This window comes from Bidens hawaiensis, unplaced genomic scaffold, assembly GCF_021521415.1.
Source record: "Bidens hawaiensis isolate Kalapana, Puna unplaced genomic scaffold, B.hawaiensis_p1.1 tig00013744_1, whole genome shotgun sequence".
Classification (NCBI taxonomy): domain Eukaryota; kingdom Viridiplantae; phylum Streptophyta; class Magnoliopsida; order Asterales; family Asteraceae; genus Bidens; species Bidens hawaiensis.
In genome coordinates, this window is record NW_027492169.1 from 18,164 (window position 1) to 25,945 (window position 7,782).

The following is a 7,782-nucleotide window of genomic DNA, read 5'->3' on the forward strand; positions in this document are numbered from 1 at the left end:
CAATAACACCACACCAAGCAAGTTACACCCACAATCAAGCCATTTCTTTCATGGTTTCGGTTATGATATAAAAACAAAGATTCAACCGTAAAAATTCGTTTTTGGTTTGTTTAACCCCTTTCTTGGACCAAGATCCCTTGTATAACCCGTATACATCACTTGATCATGCAAGAATCGGCTTCATCTCGGGTTTTCACCCTTTTTCACTTGAAACCTCATTTTCTTGTAGATAAACTCGAGAAAGGAAGATGAACACGTGAATAACTCGATAATTACCTTGTTTTTCTTGCTAGAACTCTCGGTTTTTAGGTCATGAACTTGAGAGAAAATGAAGTTTGTTGAATGTTTTGATGTAAAAAAAATGAGAGACTAGGGGTTTATCCCCCCTTAGTCCAATCGGATGGGTAAAGGAGGTGGGGTGGGACCCACCTCTCCATTCTTGGCCATTCATTCAGATTTCTGTAATCTGGATAATGTTTTGGATAATCTGGTTCAGTTCGTTTTTCGGTTAAATGTTTAATTTGGCTTAAAACGAGGCTAAAACGGTCGTTTTCGCTTAAAAATGAAATTTATATAAATCCAATTTAATAACTTTAAAAAACTTAAACCATGACATTTATTAACTTAAAACATCATATTATTAATAATTGCGCATCTTTTTCGGCTTGATCGATCGTCTCTTGCTTGGTTCGGTATTAAAGGTTTCGTTTAACGTACCGACGTACCATTAAATCGAAATTCTTTTTCTGTGCTTTAATTCACTTATCCCGAAGCTTTAACACTTCGTAAACATCACTAAATATTATATATCTCGTCTATAATGTAATCCTTGATTCGTTCGGGCTTCAATAACCGTTAATCGGTTAATCGTATTTCCAATACGATTGATCGTATAATCGAGTATAATCCTTACCGTGAATCATACATACTCGTATAAACACATTATAATTCATATATTCATTATTAAATAACACATAAATAGTATATACCGGCTAGGGTATACCTGAATTTGCCGGAATCGTTACATTTAGTCCTAGACCTTCTACGTGGCACGCCACGTGACAGGCGACGTGTCTCGTCTGTGTAACCTCCACGTTGCGAGGCCATCGCGTATCGCTATGCCACAAAGTTTCTGGATAACTTACACGTCATCGCGTTACGCAATGAGGCTAATCCAAACCCGTCACGTATCGCGATGGAAGGATTATTAAAAATCTTAATTTTCCACAAAAATACTAAGGCGGCCCTTAAGCGGCGATGCGAATTGCAAAGTGCGCCACATTGCGCCCATCTCACTTCGCCCGAGCCCGTGCGCGTTCGCACCCTCCGCTAGGACTACTGGGTGTGATTTGTCTTATAACAATATTAAAATATAAATTTTCTTTCTTATAAAGAGGTCACTGGTTTTATAATCTAGCGATGTGGGACAAGTACTTACACTCCTATTTATATCATGGTGGAAGCCTCTCATTTTCTTTCCTCCCCCAATGTGGGTGGAATTTCCTTCACTTATTTCTTTACTTTTATTTTATGGTTTGTTATATTAGGGGTGTGCAAGAAACCGAAAAACTGATCCGAAACCAAAAAAATCAAAAAAACCAAACCGAAACAAAACCACGGTTTGGTTTTATGTTTTTGTAAAAACCGCATTAATGGTTCGTTTTGGTTTTGCTTGAAAAAAACCGAACCGAACCGAATTCCTAAATTTTTGTTTTTTAATATTTTATATTAAGTAATTTATAAGAATTTAATAAATATGTAACTCCAATATTTTTGATAAAATGTAGAACAGTCTGTTATTTTACAATTAAAAAAGTTAATTATACCTAAATTCATTAATTTTTGCCAACTTTTTTTTCGGCCTAAAATTTTCAAGCTCAAAAGGCAAAACCCGAAACCGAAAAAAAAACGAACGGTTTCAAAAACTCCAAAAACCGAAGTTTTGGTTTTCGGTTTGGTTTTAGCCAAAAACCGCACCGAACCGCACCATGCACACCCCCTATAAATCCTGAATAAGTTTTTGCCGTTTGATTAGTTGTTGTTTCGGTTAGCTGCAAGTGTAACTTTAGCTATACACCTTGAAATATCAAAGAACCAGATATATTAAGGGTGGTAAGTTGATAGTTAGGTTGTATCGATCTGTCTTGTGTCAGGTCATAGTTTTTGTAGCTTTTAAATACTTAGTATCACATGAAGGGTTACCAGAATTTACGGTGCAACTATTGTTTTGGTTAGCTGTTGTAGTTTTGGTGTAAAATTTTTTTTGACAAGTCTGACATGCTAAGTATCAGTTAATGTTGCACACTTGTGATACATAGTGATTTTCCAATTACATGCTCATCAAATAAGAGAAAGTTGTGCCTTGAATTTATAAATTATTACAACATTAACCATAATGCAATGGTTTGACAAAAGTGTACTATGTTTCATCCATTATAAATAGCCAAACAAACTCAATTAATAACCAAATATCATCATTAACACAAACTTGCATTAACATACCTACATTACTTTTTGATATATAGATTACGAACAACACCATCACATAATAATCAAAATTGCATTACTCATACTTGCATTAGTTTTTTAATTAAATACATGCTAGAAAATGAATAACATCCATGAAATGCATAACATTTGTTTTAGCCTTTTGTTCTCTATTATCAATTTTCTTTCAATTTCTTCAAGGTTTGAGTTCGTCTTAGCCATGGTTCTTGCCTTTACTTTTTGTTAATTAATTGACTTCAAAAGGCCCGGTATAATATGTGACATCACCATATTAACCAAACTCTGTTATATCTGTTAGGAAACACAAATGCATCTCACGTGTCACATGGGGGCATATACAAATGAGTTTGTCTGCGTACGTTGGTGGTATAACATAAAAATAAATCGCAAATAATAAAAATGAAATGCATTTAAATATATAAGTGTTATACGTTTAAATATGAACTTGGTTAAACATGCTACATATACAAGATGTTACATGCTATATGACCTAAATGTGTTACATATCTGTGCTTTATTTGTGCATAGAGAATATGTATTATATAAAATTACGTGTCACCTCTTTTATTAATATAAAGTTGTCGTAAGTTTAATATTGAATAATTAAAAGAGAGTGATTAACTGGAGCATTATGGTGGCATTATGATGTGAATTATGATAAAAAAAGGTTATAGGAATTTTGAGGGACAAATTTTGTTCTCTCCTCTTTCTTTGGCCCGCCATACACACATACACATACACATACATTCTTTTTCTATTTTTCTCTCAAGTATTATACACACATACATACGTGCATATTGTTGAAGTAAGTGATGATATTTTATGACTTATTATTCATATATATTAGAATTGGGAATATGGGGATTTAGTATATATACACTGATTAATCAATTTAAACCATAACTTAAAATTAAAAGATTGAAAAATTAATCATGTTAATCATAAGTTGTTCTTAATTTGAGATTTTATATAAAAACCCTAAATGGTTTAATAGAATTCTATAATGAAATAATGATATATTGCATGATATGGTTTTGTATAGAATTTTAGCCGAATTAATATTGTATGTTGTGCACTGAAATAGTTGCACGTATATTTGTGTCTTGTATGAATTTTCATGATTTATGTGTACATTTTAAAACTACAACAAAAATAGTTTGGAAAAATTAAGACTTGCAGTTTATATTGCTAAAAAAATCATAATTAAATTTGATGGTTTGACTGGGTAGACAAGTAGGTTTTGTTAAGCTAAAACCTTTCATGTGAATTCAGATTTGTTACGCATGCTTTATGATGAGTTTTACGATCATTTGTGTACTATTTGACTTGTTGGATGATTTGTACGTGGTTGGACACTTAGAAACTATTTTTATCAAATGGTTAGTCTTATTTAAAATATCTAGTGGTGGTGAACGCTTGGTTGCTTCATGATTAGTACATGTAATATGGTTTAATATGTATGTCATGCATTATTGCTAAACTTTTAAATTAAAATGACAATTATCATTTATAAGATAAAATATTCGGTTATAAGTCACCAACGGACCGTCGGGTCAACTCAGACAAACTTTGGTCAACGGTCAACCTTTTGGGTCAGCTGCCAACAAAGTTGGACCTTTTGGTCAAATGTTAGAAAAAGTGGGACCCTTTGGTCAAAGGTTAACTAAAAGTCAAACTTTGATCAAAGTAAAAAAAAAGTCAACTTTGGTCAAAGATCAACAAAAGTCAAACTTTGGTTAAACACAAATAAACAATGGGATTGTTTGGATACTAGGGGTTCTAGAACCACTACACATTTACTTATGTACTTGTATACTTTAGAATACTTGTAAGAAACTTTCGCTTTAGCGGTTGACTTTATTTTAGCAAGCATTCGAGGTGAGTTTCACGGTCACTCTCTTTTACTTACCCCTTTTTGGGGGAGAAATCATGAACAAACATTTTGGATATTGTAGGACTTTTTTGTCTCACGGATACAAAAGTCCTCACACACATCGAACCGTTAACTAAGGTTAACTTGCGAGACGGTATTAAGTAGTACTACTGGGTTTAACAAACCCACCTGCGCTAAAACTCGACTAGAGGTCTGACGGGGGTAACATTGACCTAAACGCATTGCCAAGTTCCGGTAAGGCTTGACGGGAGGCACACAAACGAAGACATGTCAGCTTCGATTGCGATGGACCCCACACTATTGTATCATGACATCTAGAGTAATTAAATAGTAATAAATCTTTGTTTACTTTATCCACATATTTTGAGAACTTGTTTTTATTTACAAACCTGTGAATTTTATACCTGTATTACGCTTCCATAAACGCAAATTGTATTGTAACTGTATTTTTACTTTAATGATAAATTTAAATGATTATTTTTCATTATTAAATGGTTGTTCGGTATGACAAGTGGTTAGAACCTGGTATGTCATGCACATCGCGCTAAAACTCTGTTCGTCGAAAATTGAGGATGTGACATAATATCACTCGCTCTTTGACACATTAGAGGATCAGGCCATAGAACAAAGCCACAATTTCGTCCCTTCCAATATCACAATAATTAGGTTTGAAATTGGAGCAACGACACATACATGAACAATAGTAAGGTTATAAATTGGGAATTTAACATACCGGTCTCGTCCAACAATAAAATCGTCGACCAGGATTATACGATGTCCAAGAGGTTCGAACCACATGGTTGGTGAATAATGGTTAGTGTTTTCTAAATATATTTTTTTGGTAATTTTTATATTTATAACTTATTATTATTATTATTATTATTATTCAACTAGTTATTGTGATCATTAAGTTAATGAAAAATTAAACTAATTTTTAATAAATTTCAGTTTTATCTTGGCTTTTAATTTTTCCTAATAGTGATAGTGTTAGAAGGTAGCGGCGAAACCAAAACTTTTCTTATAAGGGCGGAAAATCTTTTTGGATCATTACTCAGTTAACTACCGGTATATAATTGTTTCAATTCGTTACCATTCAGCTCGAGTCAAGTCGGCATATATTTTTTTCGGTGCTGTATTGCTATTTCGATTGGGTTAAATAGGGTATGGTTATATAAAAAAAGGCAATCAAACAAAATATAATATAACTTAAAAATATTTAAAACGCCATTAGAAAATGTATAATTAAGATAAAATATATCTAAAGTGGTTTTCTATGGGTTTTCATTATTTGTAATAAATATACCAATCAAAACAAAATAACAAGTCTTTATCAATACAACAAATACAACTATCCTTTTAGTTGTGTATTAATTTGAAATTTAATGAGCATCGGATTAAAAATGATGTTGATTGGGTTGGGTATTAAAAATTGGGTACTTAATTCAAGTTTAATTATATTTGTCAAATTTATCTTTTTAATTTTATTATGGTTGATCTCAAACTTTCACGAGATCTTTCTCAAAATTGCACATAAGTAAATGCTAAAAGTTAACAGAAGCCGGTCAAGATTTTAACACAATATAACCTTTAAAGAATTCACAAGGGCGGAAGATCCCATTGCCCCAAGGTAGGTCCGCCAATGCAGGTTGGGGTGCCACAAAATCACATCCCATGAGTCAATTATTGTTATGTTTGAAAAGGTATTGTCATGCAAAATAGCCACCTGATTCGTACTTAATATATTTGTGATCTTATTTTTGTGACAATAACAAAATAAAAACTTATGAAAATGACAACACAAAAGGAAAAAGGCTAAAACAGATGAAAAGACCATCCTCTGAACATAGTCAAACCTTGCAAGCATCAAGTGATCTCGTACCCTTCTGGTAGTTCTTGAAATAAAAATCGAGAGAAAATGTTACATTCTTGTATAACCTTGGCCTGTCATCCGTAATCAACCTGTCTATAGGTCCAATATCCTTTTCGGTTTGAGGCATGCAGAACATTGCTACAGTCATCCTTTCGTGTTTTGAGTTCACCAAGACCCGATGCACCGGACTCTTGAATATCCCATTACTCATTATCAGCACATGTACGTAGTTTCATACATTGACAAGAAATATTGACCTAGCTAGAGTCGTCACATTCACACAAAAGCAACAGAGGTCGTAGGTTTGAATCCAGTTAGTAAACTTAGTGTTTTACCCGGCTAGCAGGGTATTGGTGGACCCGTGACATTTTCAATGACGGGTTCTCACTATTTTGGAAAAAAACAAGAAGAATTACCTCTATTTGATCACCAACATTGATGGTTAAAGCATCCGGAACAATAGGAACTCCAAACCACTGCCCATCTTTCGAAACCTGAAGACCTTCAACCTATTTGTGTTGCAACAGGTATGTGACGGCGGAACCATCGCCATGTGGTTTGACTCCTAAGACTTTATCAGGCCATTGACAAGGAGGGTAGTAGTTAAATCTTGCAATCGTTTTTGCAGTTGTCCCATATTGGTCCCAAAAACAATTCTCCTCCAAGTTCAATGACGTAGCCATGGCTTTCAGGATAACTTCATTAATCAACTCTATTTAGAGCAATACTCATCAACAACCTCCCTGAAGTTAGTGGGGTTTGGAGGCCAAAATCGAAGCCTTCGTTGGTCTTTGGGAAGAACAGTGAGATAAAGTCTATCAGTCCAATCAAGAGTTTGGTTATCTGAGAGAACCATGTCATTCCCATAGCCTTCAGCATCATCTTCTTCCCTCAAGCATTTCTTCTTCTCCTCGGCTGATAAATCAAAGAACAGTCTGCTGACTTCAAGAACTTTATCTAAAACCGAACCTTCAATTCCATGGTTAGTTGCCTGAAAGCAGCCCCAAGTGGTGATAGCCGATTTAAGGCTGTTGAGCTCCAAATGAGACGAAGTTAAGAGGCTAACATCAATAACTGGAATCTCAGCGGTGGTGATGTTACCATATTCTTCATCTTCTTTACGTATAAATCTGTCCGGCAGCCGCTCACAGTGGGCTGCTATTTCGTGAACTTGATTGTTCATCAACTTATGGTTTTCCGGAGCAACCACCCTCACCAAATTATTGGTGTATAACCTTTGGAAGGGGTAGCTTACAAATTTAGAATTCTAATCTTTTCCAACACAACTTTATTAAAATATTTAAATATAATATTATAGTCCATAGTCCATACTAAAAACAATTGTTACCCTGATAACCGATAATCAAGGATATATTTATTTAAGATTCAACATATAATAAAATACTCAACACAGGATATTTTAATATTTGATGTTAAAAGTTAGTTCATACAATAAGAGAAGATCGCATCAATTACTTAAACTTGTCAACCTAAATATTATTAATAGCAT

General features: G+C 33.9%; 1 pseudogene; it reads right to left on the reverse strand.

The window, feature by feature from the left end:
• Positions 1-6,016: 6,016 nt before the first annotated feature.
• LOC143544749 (protein LATERAL BRANCHING OXIDOREDUCTASE 1-like) lies at positions 6,017-7,493 on the reverse strand (annotated as a pseudogene).
• Between the last annotated feature and the right edge of the window lie 289 nt (positions 7,494-7,782).